At 41.2% G+C, this 22,296-nt stretch overlaps 1 long non-coding RNA gene across 3 annotated transcripts in view; it reads right to left on the bottom strand.

Annotated features, from left to right (window-relative positions):
- Positions 1 to 5,117: 5,117 nt before the first annotated feature.
- Positions 5,118 to 22,296, bottom strand: part of LOC122464051 — a 28,270-nt gene continuing 11,091 nt past the window's right edge. For 2 of the 3 annotated variants that reach the window (XR_006287897.1, XR_006287895.1), the window contains exons 2-5: positions 12,648 to 12,699; positions 7,910 to 8,023; positions 6,690 to 6,762; positions 5,118 to 6,269 (exon numbers count right to left, since the gene is read on the bottom strand). This is a non-coding gene — a long non-coding RNA (uncharacterized LOC122464051). Of the gene's footprint in view, positions 6,273 to 6,689; positions 6,763 to 7,909; positions 8,024 to 12,647; positions 12,700 to 22,296 lie in introns of all 3 variants that reach the window. The other variant, XR_006287896.1, reaches the window with a different exon arrangement.

The raw sequence follows: 22,296 nt of genomic DNA on the forward strand, positions 1-22,296 counted from the left end.
TTCTGAAACAAAAAGTTGCCCACAAGAATTTGTTGGAAACTTTGTGTTTTGCCATATTATTTTTCTGACAGATATCTGGTTAGTTAAAGCCCACATTACTGCCATGGCTTGTGTTTTGGATATTTCTGTTTCTTCTAGAAATGTCTCATCCACCTCTTCCTGATTTGGTGGTCTATATCTACTATGGCATCACCCCTAATTTTACACATTTTATCTTTACCCAGAGACGTTCAGTGGGTCTGTCTCTCAGCTACTTCTGGACCTCAGAACAAGTGAGTATATTCTTAATGTATAATGCAACACCTCCTCCCTTTTTATCCTACCTGTCCCTCCTGAACAAGCTATACCCTTGCTCCCTGCATGCCAATATTCCAGTCATAAGACTTATCCCACCAAGTCTCTCCGATGCCAATTAAATCATAACTGAGCTTATGGACTAATATTTCCAGTCCTTCCTGTTTATACAGAAATACAAGGAGTATGGAGAATAGACATCTAAGATGCTGAGCAGATTTCCCCAGTGTTTTTCCTCGTATTGCTCCTATACATGGGTTCATGGGTCTAGTAGCCCAAAAGGAGATAGTCACCTCCCTTCAGCTCAGACTTAGGCACCTAACTACATGACAGGGGTAATCTTAGGACACACCGTCTCATCAGCATTTCCCATTGGCTCATTTAGGAGGCTCCTCACGCCCTGTGCTGGCTTTTGTGGATCCCATTTCCAGATGACTCTCTCCCCACCATGCACTGTGTACAGAATCTAGGTGCCTAACCTAGGGTTTGTGGATTCCAATGATTTTCAAGGCACTTACAAAGTGCTGAGTGTTGCAATGCCTAAGTCCTTTTTTCCTTTGTGCAATACAATCTCAAGTAGGATTTTCAGAAGCACTTAACTGACTTAGAAACATAAGTGCCATTGAAATTCAATTGGATTTATGCTCCTACATCACTGAGGCACTTTTGAAAATCCTACCTTATGTTTTTTATATAAGATATCAAAAATGGGCATTCTTTACACACGTTCCTTAAATACTTCTAATAACGGGGGGTTATTTTTAATATAATGTGTGTTTCTCTCAAAAACACTGGAAAAGGTCAGGGTTCTGGATTTCCAACTACTACTTTTCACAAACTCTACTGATTAAAATGAAAATCTTGATGCTTCATTTCCATGACAAAGCCTGTAACAGAAAATAATAGTCTGAATCTTTCCATGACAATGCCTGAGACCAGTATGGAAAATAGCATGAACGTAACCCATTCCTCCTTCTCATTTTAACCATTGTTACTCCATGGTTCACTTCATCTTTTGATCACCATTCTCTCTGCAAGAATCAGCAGATACCAGTTAGAGGTGATACTGACATGCATCATCTTCAGAATTGCAAGTATAGTGTGTGAGCTACATTTCTAATAGTCACTTTTTTATCTGCAGTGTGCACCTGTATTACTGATTTGATCTAAAGAATTCTCCTGCAGAGAACAGCGTACTATAATTACTTTTGGCATAATGATAGGTGTAAGTTAATTCCAAATAACCCAAATTAATAAAAAGCTCTTTAAAAGCAGAAATACAATCCCTATGGAGAAGGCTATGCAATGGCCACTTCCAGAGAGAGATTTACTTTAGCTGTCACAGTGTCCAAGCTAGTTGTAACTGGTTATAGCATAACAATTCCATTTGCAATGGCATGCTGCCTCCTGTTCAAAAGTACCAAAAACTATGAAGTGGGGGAAACTGCTTTGATGTTATCACATTTTTCTGTACCATATTGTCTTGTGCATGTAAAAATGGCCTATTTAAGTTGCTCTATTCACAAGGGTGTGCTCTGCATAGCTAACAGCTATTGATACGGTCATAAATATAAAGGGAAGGTTAGCCACCTTTAAATCCCTCCTGGCCAGAGGAAAAACCCTTTCACCTGTAAAGGGTTAAGAAGCTAAGATAACCTCGCTGGCACCTGACCAAAATGACTAATGAGGAGACAAGATACTTTCAAAACTGGAGGGGGGTGGGGTGGGAAACAAAGGGTCCTCTCTGTCTGCGTGATGCTTTTGCCAGGACCAGAGCAGGAATACAGGTCAGAACTCCTGTAAAGAGTTAGTAAGCAATCTAGTTAGATATGCGTTAGATTCTGTTTTGTTTAAAATGGCTGATGAAATAAGTTGTGCTGAATGGAACGTATATTCCTGCTTTTGTGTCTTTTTGTAACTTAAGGTTTTGCCTAGAGGGATTCTCTATGTTTTGAGTCTGATTACCCTGTAAGGTATTTACCATCCTGATTTTACAGAGGTTTTTCTTTTACTTTAATTAAAATTCTTCTTTTTAAGATCCTGATTGCTTTTCATTGTTCTTAAGATCCAAGGGTTTGGGTCTGTGCTCACCTATGCAAATTGGTGAGGATTTTTATCAAGCCTTCCCCAGGAAAGGGGGTGTAGGGCTTGGGGGGATATTTTTTGGGGCGAGAGACATTTCCAAGTGGGCACTTCCCCAGTTATTTTTGTTAGACGCTTGGTGGTGGCAGCATAAAGGTTCAAAGACAAAAGGTAAAAGTTTGTACCTTGGGGAAGTTTTTAACCTAAGCTGGTAAGAATAAGCTTAGGGGTTCTTTCATGCAGGTTCCCACATCTGTACCCTAGAGTTCAGAGTGGGGAAGGAACCTTGACAAATACCAATTTTGGCAATGAGATTTATATAATCTTCTCTTTTGTAGAATTGGTCAAAACTTGGACTTTCCATTCCATGGGAAGTTTCAAAGTTTGCTTTCAAATCAGAACAAATATTTTTGAAATTTCCTGCAAAATGGAGATTTTTCAAAATATTATTTCAAAACAAAATTTTCATTCTGAAATTAATTTTTTCATTTTCATATTACATTATTTTTTTTACATTACTTCATGATATGTGCATAATATGACATGTCCTGCCATACGTAACAACAGTAAAAGCTTTTTTATCTGGGCTGTTGGAGGAATGGGGGGTGCTGGTAAGTGAAAAATTCCAGTTAACTAAGAGGGAGGGAGTTTGGGTGTGGGAAGCGGTGTGGGGCTGGGGCTTGAGGCATGGGAGGTGGTGTGGGATGCAGGCTCTGGGAGGGAGTTTGAGTGAGTGAGGGGTCTCGGGGCAGAGGGTTGGTGCGCAGGAGCAGTTTCGGGATCCTCGATCCGGTGGGTGCTCACTTCGGGCAGCTCACCACAAGCAGCGACCAGTCCCTGCTGCTCCTAGGCGAAGGTGCGGCTAGGCTGCTCTGCATGCTGCCCCAAGCGCTGGCTCCACAGCTCCCATTGGCCGGGAACCTTCAGCCCCACACCTCCTCTCACACTCCGAACCCCTCGTGGCTGTTCCTTCACCATTTCTGGGAAGCCATGGGGAGCCAGGTAGGGAGACTGCTGGCCCCGCACCAACCAGACTATAAACCGTACTTTCTATGAAGATTAGAAAAGCCGGTTTACAGAGCTTCCTGGTTGGTACAGGACCAGATATATACAGTAAAAGCTATGTTATGCAGTACTACTGACATGTCATAATAGGACATAACATAGTATAACAGAATAAGTGTGGCCTAATGGATAGAGTGACTGGTACTCAGGAGACATGAGTTCTGTCACTAGCTTTGCTGGGTTACCTTGGGCAAGTCACTTCACCAGTTTGTGCCTCAGTTTCTCCATCTAGAAAATGGGGATGATGCTGACCTCCTTTGTAAAGTGATTCAAGATCAAAATATCTCAAAGCTCATGTGGGGAGGGTCTTAGGACAAACTCCTCCCATCAGCATCTCCTATTGGCTAATTTAGGGGCTCCCTGCCTAGCATGCAGGCTTGTTCTAAGGCACTTATCTCTTCCCATTCATTTCACAGGAAGCCAGGTGCTGAACGCAGGCTTTGTGGATTGCAGTAGTGTTCCTCTGATTTTTTCTAGGCACCTCAAAGTTAGGTGTTGCAATGCCTACGTCCCTTTGTGGATCTGGGCCTAAGCATTGGATGGGGAGTATAAGTGGGATGCTGAATGACCAAACTGCTTTGTTCCTTGCTTTTTTTATTTTTCAGTTTCTGGGTTATACAGCTTAGCAACTTTTAACTTAGTTTAGTAAGTTTAATGTGCAGGAATTAATAAGAAAATTTATGAATGGCTAAAGGGGAATTGCCTCATGAGGGTAAGGGAAGCTCCCCTGAAGTAATAGAAGATGTGGCATACTTATTTCTAAGCAGTTCATATGTACACAGTCCTCTGGCAGAATGTCAGGAAGCGTCTCTTTTTTCCCCTCTGGTACATAAGGTCTGAAGAATGCGGTGGCCCGAGCTTCTGCAGAGTCAAAGATTGCGCGGTCACCTCACAGAATGGGGAGAAAGAAAGAAGGGCTGTTGCGAATGGCAGGTAACTCTTTATAGTCTTCCCTAGGGATATTTTTATTATTAGTCTCAGTGCTAAAGGCGGCCTGACCTTGGGTTTCCCAGTGTACTAATATGAGCAGCAATCTTCGGAGTTGTGCTCGGATTACAGTATGAGGAGGACACTGGGTGCAGGGGCAGATTGGCACTTTCACTTCTACGTTTTTCTTACCTAATGACAGAAGTTAAACCACACAGGAAGATGGAGATAGCATTTTGGTTGCTATCGAGCAAACAGTATTATAATGAGTGTGGTTTTCCACCTCCTTTGTAAGTTTTTGTGACACTGAAGCAGTCTCTCAGTGCTGACGGCTGATCTTGAGGTCAACGTTTGTATAACAAGAGGCTCTGGAGCAGTCTCACTTGACAGTTTGGAGTTTTGAGAGGGACAGAAATAGAACCAGTAGATGCAGATTGCCATGGTGCACCAGAACATACACATTTCCCATTGCTCACGTAATCTGCCAGTGGACTCATATGGAGCAACTTTTTCCTCTGTATTTTTCCCCCCCCCACTCAGGAAGGATTAGGCGTATACTTATGCAGCTCACTCTGAGAAAGGCAGAACAAGATCAGAACACACAATTCAGGAGAGTTGGGAAGGGACCAAGAATCCTTTTGGCACAGTTTGTTCAAGGTTTCTGCCAGATGCCCAAGTGATGACCCAAGCACTGCAGAATGGTGGTGTATCAGAGATAATGTTCGTATTAATAGAGTGAAAGTGTGTTAGGTTCTGCAGGATCTGTTACATTAGGAAACTGACTATTGCTGATAATGGTTCTCAGCAATGGATCCCTCTGTATCATTTTTAATCACCAGATTTTGTCATGGGATGAACTGTTGTTGACAACTATTGTCAACAAATGGCCATTTTCCTAGCATAGATGAGCCTATTCTATATTGTACCTTTATATTTTGTACATATCCAGATGTCTTCATCAAATAAACCTTCTGTATACTAGAAGAGAACATGAGGTTTTTGATGTCAAGGTGTTACAGTCCTACTTTGGGGCGAGAATTTACAGGCTTACGTGGAAGTCAGAATAATGTGGAATTAGTTGTTTATTCAAATAAACAAAATGACCAGTTCTTAAAATCCCAGTTAATCCTTTTTATGCACACACCACTGTATACTGCTAGTTCTAGCTTATAACTAGGGCTCCGTGACTTCCCACAACCTCCGTGACTTCTGTAAGGACCAGTGTAGCTGAACCCAGGGCTGCTCACGCAGATGGCTCCAGGGCCAGTTGCTTAGGTGGCCCCCGGGACAGCCACACCAACCGCTGCTGGAGTGACCCTGGAGGCAGCCACACCAGCTACTGCTCCGGCAGCTCCAGCAGTAGTCTCTGGGCGGCCGACTGGAGCGCCTCCCCACAGCCAGCAGCAGCTCCCCCATGCCTTGCCAGCACCCTCTCCACCCCCAAAGATTTAGTCACAGGTATTTTTAGTAAAAGTCATGGACAGGTCACCGGCCGTGAATATTTGCTTATTGTCCATGACTTTTACTAAAAATACCTGTGACTAAATCATAGCCTTACTCATAAAATCCAAACTTAGACTCTGGGCCAGATGCTTAGCTTGTCTAAATTGACGTCACTCCATTGAAATCGATGCCAGTTTACACCAACTGAGAATCTGGCCTTCGAATTACACAATAATAATGCTTTAAAAGAGCTATTTCTTCTTTATGTAGTGGAAGAACATCACTGTCAAGCAACGCAAGTTTATACCCATCCATACACCAATAGCCATAAATTATACAAAATGCTTGCAGACTTCAAAGTGCTTTTAGGTAGTCTGAATCCATGTGCTAGTGAGGAGGAATGAGGGCTGCTGGCTCATATGTCAAGTTGTGATGTATAACACCATGTTGCAGAAGTCCTGCTGGGTGACATAATATAGGGGAAAGACACAGCTCAGCATGATATATTACAGAGTCAGAAGGGAATGTTTAAAAAAAACCACCCCCAAAAAACAAAAACAAATCTCACTTTTATAAACAAAACCAAACAGAATATGGTAAATAAACTATGGTTTTCAGAAAACTGCCCTTTTGATTTATTCTCTTTTGCTATAACAACTTACTGATATTTGTCTTTCAGCCAAAAGGTCCCCACATTCTTTATCAACTTTACAAAATTCTATAGTGTATGCAGACAGGAAACTTCACCTCACATTAAAATGTAGCCACCTCTTATTTGCAAAAGGCAGTAGCAACTCTACTCAACATTTTAATGCAGAAAGTTAAGAGTACTAACTAACTTACATTTAGGTGGATTAAAAACAAAACAAAACTCTTACCTCCTAAGAGAGAGCCCGATGTGTTCACCATCAGAGTTTTAAGTCATGCCTAGCTTGTAAAATTGGATTTGAGCTAATACAAAAGAAATCCACAGTTGCAGAACAGTCTGAACTCACCCAGTTCACCCATCCCTAGTGTATTACATTCTCAGTGATAGTGGGGATCTCACACATCTCTTTATACCATGGACATAAATCTATTGATGGGAGAGGTGGAAGATCTCAGTTATAAGCTTCACTTCATTCACCCTGCAAATTTTTGGTCACAGTGTCAAAAATGATAGGTCAGATTGTACCTGGTCCTATGCAGGCATGCATGACAAGTGCAGAGGGCACAAGAAACTTTCCTTTACCCTGCACCTCCACAGAAGGAGCAGTACAATTTTTTAGCAAACCTACGTACAAGGACTGTGTGAGGTCTGTGCCTCTACAGGCACTGAAGTGTTACAGGAGCGAGGCTGAAGGAGGGAAGTCAGGACCCAGCTCCCCCCACCATTGGCCAGGCAAAGAAGAAGATGCATACTGAACCCTTGGAAAGGGCAGCACAATGGTCATGCTACTCACACTCTCACTGCCCTGACGGGAGCTTTGCAGTGAGGCCATGCAGGCCTCTTCACCACCAACACAACGGGCTGTGCCTTGAAGGCATGTTTGAGTTTAATGATTCTGACCTCTGTTACCCTGGTGTAAATGTAGAGTAACTCAGCTGATGCCAGTGTAGCTACACTGATGTTGAACGGATGAAAGTGACATCAGGCCCATTGTCTTTACTTTTCCTACTCAAAACAAATCCAAAGCAAATAATCTGAGATCTTTCCAAGAACAATGATATGAATATGTGTGGTTTTCCTTCTTGTTGCATGTTCAGGGGAAAAGTAGCTTAGTCTCAATGAAAATTAAAAATCTTCATCAAACTTAGAGTAGCAGATTCAACCTGCTATTGATCAATTGGTCAAAACCAGCTGCGTCAATAGATATTTCATGTGTGAAGTTCAAACTGAAGCCAGGAGGCTGTGGTGTGTTAGAAGCTGAAAGGAGCTATGGAACAAGTGTTCTTGGGGCCCTTGAACTGAGTCAAATCCATTGGTGCCATCCAGCAATTCTACATGACTTTTTTGTGTTCCAGATACCCTCTTGGAATTATTCCTCCTTGGATGTAAAATTTCAAAAAATAAAATTAATAAACCCCCAAAGTAATAGTGTTTTTTCTTTTTACTCACGAGAAAGTCTTAAGCTGTTTGAGCTGTGCTCCCTGCTGTAGCCATGCAACTTCCTCTTGTCAAGACAGAAATATCAATATACACTCTCACCATGTACAGAAAGACAAGCAAAGCCTAGGAGAAACAGAACAAAGACAAAAGAGATCTGGGACTTGGGGAGGTCTCTCAGCAACAGTTCATGCCAATATTTATTGTGTTTATCCGAATAAAAGAATCCTCCTAAGTGTGCTTTAAAAAGGATATATTGCTTATAAAAATTCTGCTTTCCCTGAGCCATATAAATATTTTCTGTTCCTGTTCTATGTTTTTTCCTTCTAAACAATGGCTACTCTTAAACTGAAGAATCACGTAGTTCAGGGGAAGATTGAAGTGCAAGCAACCAAGGAAAAATTAACGAGAACATTGATAAGGCACCAAATAGCAGGATAGGCATCTGCAGTTTACTGCAAAGGGTGTTATTGTACAAGTTCTCCCTCACAGGCAACATCAATCTTAAATCTCAGACTACAGCTTCAGTGTAACCGTAGGATACAATTGTCCTTCACTGGCATCTTTATGAAACTTGCATCTTCTTGTCCTTCAGATCTGAACTGCCACACCAGCATCATGGACATTTGAAAAATAAAGAGCTGACATTAGTAACACCACATTATTAATAAATGAAAATCACTTGATCCCCAGCCACAGTTCTCATTTATATTTTTGGCTCTTGCTATTTCTATTTTTCTTGCAAATTGAGTCTCTCTTATCTCCAAAGTCATTTCACATTGGATCTTTATTAACTCAGGAACAGGTTTTACTGAGACTTAAGGGGAAAATAGAAATGGATGAAAAACATTAAGACCATAAGTACATAAGAACAGCCATACTGGGCCAGTTCAAAGGTCCATCTAGCCCAGTATCCTGTCTGCCAACAGTGGCCAATGCCAGGTGCCCTAGAGGGAGTGAACCTAACAGGTAATGATCAAATGATCTCTCTCCTGCCATCCGTCTCCACCCTCTGACAAACAGAGGCTAGGGACACCATTCCTTACCCATCCTGGCTAATAGCCATTAATGGACTTAACCTCCATGAATTTATCCAGTTCTCTTTTAAACCCTGTTATAGTCCTAGCCTTCACAACCTTCTCAGGCCAGGAGTTCAACAGGTTGACGGTGCGCAGAACTTCTTCCTTCTATTTGTTTTAAACCTGATGCCCATTAATTTCATTTGGTGGCCCATAGTTCTTATATTATGGGAACAAGTAAATAACTTTTCCTTATTCACTTTCTCCACACCACTCATGATTTTATATACCTCTATCATATCCCCCCTTAGTCTCCTCTTTTCCAAGCTGAAAAGTCCTAGCCTCTTTAATCTCTCCTCATATGGTACCCGTTCCAACCCCCTAATCTTTTAGTTGCCCTTTTCTGAACCTTTTCTAATGCCAGTATATCTTTTTTGAGATGAGGGGACCACAACTGTACACAGTATTCAAGATGTGGGCATACCATGGATTTATATAAGGGCAATAAGATATTCTTCGTCTTATTCTCTCTCCCTTTTTTAATTATTCCTAACATCCTGTTTGCTTTTTTGACTGCCGCTGCACACTGCATGGACGTCTTCAAAGAACTATCCATGATGACTCCAAGATCTTTCTCCTGATTAGTTGTAGCTAAATTAGCCCCCATCATATTGTATGTATAGTTGCGGTTATTTTTTTCAATGGGCATTACTTTACATTTATCCACATGAAATTTCATTTGCCATTTTGTTGCTCAATCACTTAGCTTTGTGAGATCTTTTTGAAGTTCTTCACAGTCTGCTTTGGTCTTAACTATCTTGAGCAGTATAGCATCATCTGCAAACTTTGCCACCTCACTGTTTACCCCTTTCTCCAGATCATTTATGGATAAGTTGAATAGGATTGGTCCTAGGACTGACCCTTGGGGAACACCACTAGTTACCCCTCTCCACTCTGAAAATTTACCATTTATTCCTACTCTTTGTTCCCTGTCTTTTAACCAGTTCTCAGTCCATGAAAGGATCTTCCCTCTTATCCCATGACAACTTATTTTACATAAGAGCCTTTGGTGAGGGACCTTGTCAAAGGCTTTCTGGAAATCTAAGTACACTATGTCCACTGAATCCCCCTTCTCCACATGTTTGTTGACCCCTTCAAAGAACTCTAATAGATTAGTAAGACATGATCTCCCTTTACAGAAACCATGTTGACTTTTGCCCAACAATTTATGTTCTTCTAGGTGTCTGACAATTTTATTCTTTACTATTGTTTCAACTAATTTGTCCTGTACTGACGTTAGACTTACCAGTCTGTAATTGCCAGGATCACCTCTAGAGCCCTTTTAAAATATTGGCGTTACATTAGCTATCTTCCAGTCATTGGTTACAGAAGCTGATTTAAAGGACAGGTTACAAATCATAGTTAATAGTTCCACAATTTCACATTTGAGTTCTTTCAGAACTTTTGGCTGAATGCCATCTGGTCCTGGTGACTTGTTACTGTTAAGTCTATCAATTAATTCCAAAACCTCCTCTAGTGACACTTCAATCTGTGACAATTCCTCAGATTTGTCACCTACAAAGGACAGCTCAGGTTTGGGAATCTCCTTAACATCCTCAGCCGTGAAGACTGAAGCAAAGAATTCATTTAGTTTCTCCGCAATGACTGTGTCATCTTTAAGTGCTCCTTTTGTACCTCGATCGTCCAGGGGCCCCACTGGTTGTTTAGCAGGCTTCCTACTTCTGACGTACTTAAAAAAACATTATTACCTTTTGAGTTTTTGACTAGCTGTTCTTCAAACTCCTTTTTGGCTGTTCTTATTACATTTTTACACTTAATTTGGCAGTGTTTATGCTCCTTTCTATTTACGTCACTAGGATTTGACTTCCACTTTTTAAAAGATTCCTTTTTATCTCTCACTGCTTCTTTTACATGGTTTTTAAGCCACGGTGGCTCTTTTTTAGTTTTTACTGTGGGGTATATGTTTAAGTTGGGCCCCTATTATGGTGTCTTTGAAAAGTGTCCACTCAGCTTGCAGGGATTTCACTCTAGTCACTGTAAGACAAATTTTCAAACATAGGAGCCTCTGATGCTCACACAATAGATGTGCTTGTCACAGGTAACGGACCATAGAAAGTGGTAATTGCACATGCATATGTATCTGTGGCAGGTATGATCACCTGTCTGCATTTGTATTCTTGTATTTTACAGATGCTACTTAAATAACCTATGAAAGTTTTGTACATTAAGGTCTTTGACAAAGTTTGGTAAAATATGGATTTCATCAAAAACTGGAATCTAGAGAAATCTACATTTACTGCAAGTCTTTTGCTATTCACCATCCCCTTTTAAGCATGTTTTTGGTGTCATTCAAAAGGTGGTGGAATTCATATGACCAGAATTAAGGCAGCACACTTTCATTTCAACCTCTCATCTAGTAGACTTCTGTCCTGATAGAATTACAGAATGCTGGCAGGAGGTTGAATTTGTAAAAATTGCATACAAACCTCAAGATTTGGCTCAAAATAGCAGAGTATATAGTAATCAACTCTCTCAATATGGGCTGGTTCATTTCTCTCCTTTTAAAAAGATAAATGTTCTTCTCTTTCTCCCCTTCCCTCCGGTTTACCAAAAGATACATTGCTTTAGAACTTGCTGTCATGAATTTTTGCCTAGAATTATTCACTTTTTCTCCCTTACAATCCCTAGTCTTGGCATCCTGTTTAAGTACCATGACATCATGCTGCACCACCTGAAAGCACCGAGCAATTTGTTTAGACAGTCTAGCTTTGGGGGAGTATTTATAGCACGGTCTGAATGCTGAAATTCTGCCATGGAACAAAATAAGCTGTAATCTTTTGGGGATCTACATGATCAAGTCAAATGCCAGCACTGACACTTGGTGTGATTAAAAAGACTGCTGTATCTTTATAAACTGATTATACAGCAATGCAGTTTGTTCTGCTGGAGGGAGGTGGCATTAATGCTAACACTATCTAAAAGCAATCTCTTTTATCCTCTAATGTCTGACTCGTTCCTTTGCTATTCCACTGCTGATGTCAAAGGGAATGATGACTATTAAACACTCTGAAATTAACTCATGCAAATATCACTATTAATTTCATTCTTTGTTAATGTCAGCATTAAAGTCAACAGCCATATTGTTGTGTGACACAGTGAAAGCCATCGTCATATGGATTTGTGCATTTGTCAATGGGAACAATGCCATTCATGATGACACCCTTAGAAAATGAACGGAGTGAATATCATATTCATGATAACGTTGACATCAATATTGATGTTTGACAACCAGTTAAAAAAAAGCTCCTTATAAAATGAAAAATATGAAGAATATCAAGGAGTAGGTAAACCCTTGACATCAACATTACCACAAAACTGCTGCTGAATGCAGATGGAGTATGTTTCCTCTCATCACATGATTTCTTGGACAGGAGGAAGTCATGCACTGGGGAAAACCCTTACTTGGGAAAAGAACAGTCAGAAATGCAGAGGAATGAGTGCCTTGTATTTAAGGCACTGGATTGGGACCCATGAGATCTGGGTTTGATTCTGGCACAGACCTCCTGCGTGACCTTGGACAAGTCACTTCATATCTTTAGGTCTGCAAAATGGACATAATAATGCTTTATTTCCCCTACCTTTTGTTTCTCTAGTCTATTTAGAATGTAATCCCTTCAAGCTAGGGACTCTCTTTTACTACATATACATACACAGTACGAAGCACAGCAGGGCTCGAGTCTCCATTGTGAGCTTTAGATGTTACTGAAACACAAATAAACGACAATAGTTTAGCTTACAAAACTTGCAGAAAATACTTGTTATACCGTAGCACCAGGGGAACATTTATAAGAACTTTGATAACTATATTGTACTTTTGAAATGCTAACATTATTACCTTGAAATAAAATTCAGTCATTTATTCAGTTTTGAGGCATAATATGAAAACCCAGATTTTGGCACTTTTTTTAAACAAAGTCTGTTTTGTTATTTATAGAATCCCACATTTCACAAATACCAAGATCTCATCTCATCCCTAAAAGGCTCTATAAATCCTCTTCGGGGAACATTTTCAAATGTGTCAAAGGGTATTTCTACAATGCAGCTAGGAGGTGTGGTTCTCTCCATATGAGAGACAGACTTGCAGTAGCTCAGCTTGAGCTAGAATTCAAAGTTGCAAGGTGGATGTTGTGGCACGGGGGAGGCTTGGGCAGGCCGCCAGAGCTCAGATCCAGAGAGTTGAATGGCTAGGACTCTGGTGGCTAGCCTATGCTGCAACATCCATGCTACTATTTTTAGCATGAGTCTCTCTACCTGGACTGAGAATCACACCTCCCAACTGCACTGTAGACATAGCCTAAGTGATTGAGGAGCCTCAAGTTATCAAAATTGATTTAGATTCATTGGGGTTTAAACTACTAAGTGGCTAACTCACTTTTGAAAATGGGATTTAGGAGCTTTGGAAAAAAGCATCCCTTGTGTTTTAGGCTGGAATAATTTAGGGTGACTACCTCTGTTAATGCCCTTTAAACACCTCAGCCTTGGCTATTTTGTAGTTTCATCTGCTTATTGAATGGTTCTATATTTTCAGAAGTATCTGAGGACATCTCTTGTACAGCATTTTACTTTAAACATAAAAGGAAAATGTGACATGGCCAACATTTTCTCCCCTAGATTCCCAAAATGAAGCACCTAAACTCAAAGGAGCTTTATCAGCTTCTACTAAAGTCAACAGGAGTAAGTTTAGGCTTGAGTTCCTGCAACAGCCTTGCACCTATGCAGAGCACCACTGAATTCAATGTGGTTTCTCAGAGGGCTCTGCCTACATGGGCCAAGTTGCAAGAACAGGGCCTAAGTAAAGATCTCAAGGTTTCATCCTGTTAGTGGACAGTGACCTCTTCTCCCCTACTCCGGAACATAAAGTGTCTCATTGTTCAGGGGTCTTGGTGTTTTAAAATAAATGTGGACACTAACTAGCACCCATCCTTGTTGGCAATTTCAGCAGAGAAGTTGAGGACTTCAGTCCTGTCACACCACTAGAGCTGGTTCCTCCAAGTCAGGGTGGATGCACACTGACAGGTCTGTGTGGGGAGCTTGGAATGCCACTACCCCAGCAATATGTTTTGTAAATGAACAGGTTCTCTTCAGAGGTTTCAATCCAGCACCCGTCTCAAACACTAAACTCGCGTCTATGGTAAGAAAAAGAAAACCCTATTTTGAATGTCTGCCTTAACGCAGTCTGTTTCAGAACAGACTCTTAGGCCCATTAGTCCTCGGCCACAAATATGAGTGTTAAATAATCATAGAAGGAAGAAATCCATAGCACAGTTTCGCTGCATTGTGATGCTCTTTCTCCAGCCTGAATGTGTAGCATTCTGACTAGATGGAAGGTTTGTTTTGTAAAGTTTCAAGCTTGTTCATACATTTGAACTTCACCTGTACCATAGAACTCTAAGGTTTAAGTTCCATTTAGGAAAATGGAAATTCGGGGCCTCTTTCTCTCCTCAATTAAATCAGTATATGCCTATGTAACCAGGCCGAATGACAAATCAGGCCCTAATTGTCCATTCCTAGTCTTTGTACACTCCCAGACCCTCACATATGCTCTTCCCATATGAAGTTTGCTCTTGACCTTCTTTTACTTGCTATTCCCACAGCAATCTCTTCAGGATGCTTACCTAATTGTACTTAAATAACTGGTTGCTAATTATGCTGGATTTTGTATGGAACTTATTATTTCGATATTTTAAATTTTTCTTTCTTTCGCCTGTCTGATGGATTTCACGGAGGGTTGAGTGTCTGGTGCTTTTTTTTTTTGGCTGGGTACTAGTATAATATAGTCACTGTCACAATATTTACACGCTTTAAAAAAAAACAACACTAGAAACCTGGCCTGTATTTAGGCTCCTTAATCCACCTGTAAGCTCTTAAATAACAATTGCCTAATTTTTCAGAACAGCTGAGCACTCACAAACCACAGTCAAGTCAGTTGGATTTGTATGTGCTCAGCACTTCTAAACAAATCAAGCAACTTTTATTGAGGTGCCGAAGTATGGATTTAGGAGCTTACTCTAGTTACCCAGGTTTGAAAATGTTTCCAAAATTCTCAAACAAATAAGTCTACTCCTGTGTTTTGAGAAATCAAAATTTTCTTAAGAGTAACTATCATGCTTTTTTGATTAAAAGAAGGGAAACATTAAACTTCAAAGTTTCAAAGACTGCCTAATGGGTGGGCAATGCAAAATACAAGATATGGGCTTTTTTAATAAGGTGAATTGTGTATACAGCTGTCCATTAGCTTATACTGTATACTTATCTAGTTGGGTTGTAAATGTATTACTGCACGAGCACATTATGGGTCTCACCCACTGTACTGACCATTACAGGTTTATTCAGAGCATTGCATTTGGAAGCAAAAAAAGGGGGGTTGCAATTTGCTGGACATAAACTGCTGCAGAATCAGTCCTCAATACTGCAGAATAATACGAAACTTGCTATAATATTTAGTCTTTGAAGCTGCAGAATCCCTATGCCCTGAATTATAGATTTAATTACCAGAAAAAAATAAATATTTTTATACCCAGGCTTTCACTTGCTTCTCCTAACTGGAAACTCTGCCAAGGGTCAATAAGTTTGTGATGCCTTCCAGATATAGCAACCAACTCTCTGACTTGATCAAACTAGAGAAATGGATTTTACTTTGTTTCAAAAAGAAAAGGAGTACTTGTGGCACCTTAGAGACTAAAATTTATTTGAGCACAAGCTTTTGTAAGCTACAGCTCACTTCATTGGATGCATACAGTAGAAAATACACAGGGGAGTTTATATACACACACAGAGAACATGAAACAATGGGTGTTACCAGACACACTGTAACAAGAGTGATCAGGAAAGGTGAGCTATTACCAGCAGCTATCTCGGGGCCTCTCCTTCTGCCCCTCCACCCCCACGAACATGACACAGTTCTGTGGTGACCTAGAATCCTATTTTCGACGTCTCCGACTCAAGGAATATTTCCAACACACCTCTGAACAGAGACCTTCTTACCAACACTACAAAAAGAAGGATTCTGGGTGGACTGCTCCTGAAGGTCGAAACAGACTGGACTCCTACATAGAGTGCTTCCACCGACGTGCATGGGCTGAAATTGTGGAAAAGCAGCATCACTTGCCCCATAACCTCAGCAGTGCAGAACACAATGCCATCCACAGCCTTAGAAACAACTCTGACATCATAATCAAAAAGGTTGACAAAGGAGTTGCTGTCGTCATCATGAATAGGTCAGAATATGAACAAAAGGCTGCTCGGTAGCTCTCCAATACCACTTTCTACAAGCCATTACCCTCTGATCCCACTGAGGGTTACCAAAAGAAACTACACCATCTGCTCAAGAAACTCCCTGAAAAAGCACAAGAACAAATTTGCCCAGAGCCCCGACCAGGGGTATTCTATCTGCTACCCAAGAGCCATAAACCTGGAAATCCTGGGTGCCCCATCATCTCAGGCATTACATAGCCAGACAATCCTGTTGTCGGGTGCCAGACTCCCTCCTCAGGCCCTACGCTACCAGCACTCCCAGCTAAGCTTCAAGACACCACTAACTTCCTGAGGAAACTACAATCCATCGGTGATCTTACCGAAAACACCATCCTGGCCACTATGGATGTAGAAGCCCACTACACCAACATTCCACACAAAGATGGACAACAAGCCATCAAGAACACTACCCCTGATAATGTCACGGCTAACCTGGTGGCTGAACTTTGTGACTTTGTCCTTACCCATAACTATTTTACATTTGGGGAGAATGTATACCTTCAAATCAGCGGCACTGCTATGGGTACTCGCATGGCCCCACAGTATGCCAACATTTTTATGGCTGGCTTAGAACAATGCTTCCTCAGCTCCCGTCCCCTAACGCCCCTACTCTACTTGCGCTATATTGATGACATCATCATCTGGACCCATGGAAAAGAAGCCCTTGAGGAGTTCCACAATTATTTCAACAATTTCCATCCCACCATCAACCTCAGCCTGGACCAGTCCACACAAGAGATCCACTTCCTGGACACTACGATGCTAATAAGCGATGGTCACATAAACACCACCCTATACTGGAAACCTACTGACCGCTATTCCTACCTACATGCCTCCAGCTTTCACCCTGACCACACCACACGATCCACTGTCTACAGCCAACCTCTGCGATACAACTGCATTTGCTCCAACCCCTCAGACAGAGACAAACACCTACAAGATCTCTATCCAGCATTCTTACAACTACAATACCCACCTGCTGAAGTGAAGGAACAGATTGACAGAGCCAGAAGAGTACCCAGAAGTTACCTACTACAGGACAGGCCCAACAAAGAAAATAACAGAACACCAAAGCCATCACCTTCAGCCCCCAACTAAAACCTCTCCAACGCATCATCAAGGACCTACTACCTATCCTGAAGGACGACCCATCACTCTCAGGAGATCTTGGGAGACAGGCCAGTCCTTGCTTACAGACAGCCCCCCAACCTGAAGCAAATACTCACCAGCAACCACACCCCACACAACAAAAACACTAACCCAGGAACCTATCCTTGCAACAAAGCCTGTTGCCAACTGTGTCCACATATCTATTCAGGGGACATCATCATAGGGTCTAATCACATCAGCCACACTATCAGAGGCTCATTCACCTGCGCATCTACCAATGTGATATATGCCATCATGTGCCAGCAATGCCCGTCTGCCGTGTACATTGGTCAAACTGGACAGTCTCTATGTAAGAGAATAAATGGACACAAATCAGATGTCAAGAATTATAACATTCAAAAACCAGTCGGAGAACACTTCAATCTCTTTGGTCACTCGATTACAGACCTAGTAGTGGCAATTCTTCAACAACAAAAAAACTTCAAAAAACAGACTCCAACGAGAGACTGCTGAATTGGAATTAATTTGCAAACTGGATACAATTAACTTAGGCTTTAATAGAGACTGGGAGTGGATGTGTCATTACACAAAGTAAAACTATTTCCCCTTGTTTATTTCCCCCCCTACTGTTCCTCACACCTTCTTGTCAACTGCTGGAAATGGCCCACCTTGATTATCACTACAAAAGGGTCCTCCTCCCCCCCCCGCTCTCCTGCTGGTAATAGCTCACTTTTCCTGATCACTGTTGTTACAGTGTGTATGGTAATACCCATTGTTTCATGTTCTCTGTGTATATAAAATCTCCCCACTGTATTTTCCACTGCATGCATCTGATGAAGTGAGCTGTAGCTCATGAAAGCTTATGCTCAAATAAATTTGTTAGTCTCTAAGGTGCCACAAGTACTCCTTTTCTTTTTGTGGCTGCTACTCTGAAACCTCTCTTTCGTTTGTTTTCCCCTCCTCTCATGATGTGATGCTTTACTGGCACTCTGCCAAGGTCTTGGGGTCTGCTGCAGGAGAAGGATTCATCTAGGATTGCTCCCCAGATGACTTCCTAGCAGCAGGCCTGAGAACTATGGAACTTCATTGTGGCTACTGAGGAGTAGCATGAGGCCACAGTGTCATGCAAAATCATGGCACTCAGCATACAATGTTCATCTAGTCCAACCCCCTGCTCAAAGCAGGACCAATCCCCACGGAGTTTTAATAGGATTTGGGATTTTCAGAAGGAAAGTATCTCTTCCTTTTGCATCATCCATACAAAAATCTGCAGCCTCTCAAATATGGCATGACTGGCCAGAACCTCTGTTCAGCAACGTGCCGGTGGCTAACACTATGGTGACTGATGGTGATCTGCATAAACGCCATGTTACGCTGCTATTTAGAATTAGGGCTTGTTCATAAATCACTATTAAAAAAATTCAAATACATATAAACTGACCTGATTTGTACAAGTGAACACAAATGTTTTGTGCCATCCTTGCTTAATCCTATCCTTACCATTCAGGGGGCTGTTTTTGTTTTCCATAAGCACTAGTCCTTATGCAAGTCCTGCTCAGAAGAATCCTGTCTACTGGCGGGTTTTCCTTTTCCCTGTTCTGCCACTCACATTAAAGAATGCTTTGTGGTTTCTAAAAATAAAGACTAAGAAAAAAAAGGTAATAAAATTGTGTCTAATATAACCTGCCATTCAGCTACAGGTTTGTATTATTTTTACATTAAAGCTCAGCTTAGTCAGAAAGATACCTATGATGGGCACATTCTTTTTGTGCTAAGATCAGTGAGCAAGCTCTCACTAGAGCATTTAATGAAGCTCCTTCTTAAACTCTCTATTACTGCAGCACCTTTTAGTGGCTGGTATTTAAATAAATATGTAGCACTTTTCTTAATTGTTGGGATCCAGCTATGAATAGTGCTAAGAAATGACAGATGGAATGGGGGCAGGAGAGGAAGAGCTAGAGGCTACTAGGTGATTACTAATAATCAGGCACTTTTAGATAGGTTTGCGTCAAAATCCATGGCCAGATATAACAGAGGTTCTTCAGGCTAATGAGATATGTAACAATTGTGGCCAAGATTTCCAATAAAAGTGACCAGTGATCTTGGATGCCTCCATTTTTTGGTGTCCACCTTGACACCTTAAAAAAGGCCTGATTTTGCTCCATATTACACTCTGAATGTCAGGCCCTTTTAAGTTGGGAATGCAACAATTGAAACACCTGGCCTCACTTGGCTCTTTTAAAAATCTTGGCCTGAAACCTATGCATGTGTAGCACATAGTGAAGCTAGATAGTGGAAGTCTTTAGTGCATATTACCAAGACTAAGAGGCAATTATGCTGCCTAAGATTATGAAAATGGTTCCAGGTTCCAGAATGCAATGAAAATTGGTGAGCTGGAGGGGCAAGAAGCAGGAAGATAGTATCTTGTATTGCATGCTTTAAACACAATGCATTGTAACCTACAACAAAAGTCTATCAATAAGCTGATGCAAAGAGAGGGGGTTCTGCCCCTCTTTACCAACTTTCTACACACATTTTTATTTCAACATAGAGACATTACTAATGACTGTAGGAGGACCCAGTGACACAATTTAGCATGTATTGTAAAGATGTTGAGTGACAGCTGTGTATTGAGTTGCTTTAAATATTGTTATCTGTAAGCTCATGTATGACTTACCCACCACCTGTTGCACGAATGGTGTCTGTATCAGATATACTGCTTCCTAACATGACATCCATGGTTTATGACTCTCAACTGTTGTCTTTTGAAGCCATAGGATTAAAAGGGAATGCAAGGGTCATCTAGTCTAACCCCCTGCCAACATGCAGGATTTGTTGTGTCTAAACCATCCAAGATAGATGGCGATCCAGTCTCCTTTTGAAAACCTCCAGTGAAGAAGCTTCCACAAGCTCCCTGGGCAGTCTGTTCCATTGTCCTACTGTTCTGACAGCTAGGAAGTTTTTTCCTGAGATTTAATCTAAATCTGCTATACTGTAGTTTGAACCCACTGCCTCTTGTCCTGTCCTCTGTGGCAAAAGAGAACAACTTTTCTCCATCTTTTTTATGGCAGTCTTTCAAGTATCTGAAGACCACTACCATGTCCCCCCTTAATCTCCTCTTTTCCAAACTAAGCATACCTAGTACCTTCAGCCTTTGCTCATATGGCTTGCGTTCCATCTTCGTCGCTTGCCTCTGGATCCTTTCCAGTTTCTCTACATCCTTTCTGTAGATTGGTGACCAAAATTGGACACAGTACTCCAGCTGAGGCTTAACCAGAGCAGAGGAGCATGGTTATATCACCTCCCATGACTATTAATGTAACCTAAAATTGCATTTGCATTTTTTGCAACAGCATCACACTGCTGACTCATGTTGAGGTTGTGATCCACCATAACTCCCAAGATCCTTCTCAACAGTGCTGCGAAGCCAGTTTTCCCTCATTCTGTATTTGTGCATTTGTTTTTTCTTGCACAAGGGTAGCACCTTACATTTGTTTTTGCTGAATTTCATTTTGTCGTCAATTGCCCAGTTGTCCAATTTATCAAGATCCCGCTGAATTTTAGCTTGATCCTCTAAAGTATTGGTAAGCCCCCTACCTCTGTCTTCTGCAAATGTGATCAGTATGCTCTCTAGAGTCCTACATCCAAGTCATTAATAAAGATATTTAGCAACAATGGACACAGAACACATCCCTGTGGAACCCCACTTGAGACCTCCCTCCAATCCAACATCATTCCATTAATAGTTAACATGTTCATACTGACATCAGATACACTTGTTTGTGAGTGGATCAAAGGGAATGCTACAGTGCATCTTCCCTTTCATTTTTTTCCATGTACTATTCAGAGGATTTTCACTCCATCCCTACTTTTCCCACAGAAAAAGAGTATCCGGCCACATGGCAGCTAAATAAATTAAAATTAGTATAGCTGTCCTTTCAGTTGCATGTGGGCTAAACCAAATAATCACTATACTGTCAAATGAACTCACACAGGAACATGATACAACACAAAAAAAAAAAAAAAAAACACATCACCACTTGTGGATGAGCACTTCTCACAAAGTGATCACTCTATATCTGACCTATCAGTCCTCATCCTCAAAGGAAACCTGCACAACACCTTCAAAAGATAAGCCTGGGAGCTTAAAGTCATAACTTTGCTAGTAGACACTATAAATCATCGTCTTAATAAAGACCCTGGATTTATGGATTACAACAATTTGTAACCCACTAACTCCCCTTTTTGTCCTGTGACCATAGGAGTGTTAACAGGCCATTTCACCTTGAATGGTCCCTTAGAATACTTGCATTAGTAGTCAGCATAACTATCTGTTCAACCTTGTGTTTAACTGTGACACTCTGAGGGCTAGTCTACACTGGCAACTCACTGGCAGAGTTTCTGTAGTCGCGGACACTCTCTCAGCACTCTAAAAAAAACCCACCTCCACGAGGAGTGTACACTGTTTTTTATACCCCTGAGCGAGAAAGTTGCAGTGCTGTAAATTGCCAGTGTAGACAAGCCCTGAGTACTTTTCCCAGACCTGAAGAAGAGCTCTGTGTAGCTCAAAATCTTGTCTCTCTCACCACCAGAAGTTGGTCCAATAAACTTATTACCTCACCCACCTTGTCTCTCTAATATCCTGGGACCAACACGGCTACAATAACACTGTGTACAACTCAATACTGACTCAGATACTAGCAAATACTGATTGTTTTAGTTCCATAAAACAAAAGACATTTTTAATGATTAGGGAAAATGGAAATTTCAGCAAGAAATTACATAGCAGTGAAAAATAATGGCATGCATCAATAAAGATGAATGTCCATCTATAGGATTTTGAGGCCAATGGTAAACAAAATACTATGTTCTTATCACCCGTACTGTGACCTTCTGAGAAGTACTAAACTCAGATTGAGATTTACCACATGCTGA

This window comes from Chelonia mydas, chromosome 1, assembly GCF_015237465.2.
Source record: "Chelonia mydas isolate rCheMyd1 chromosome 1, rCheMyd1.pri.v2, whole genome shotgun sequence".
Classification (NCBI taxonomy): Eukaryota; Metazoa; Chordata; order Testudines; family Cheloniidae; genus Chelonia; species Chelonia mydas.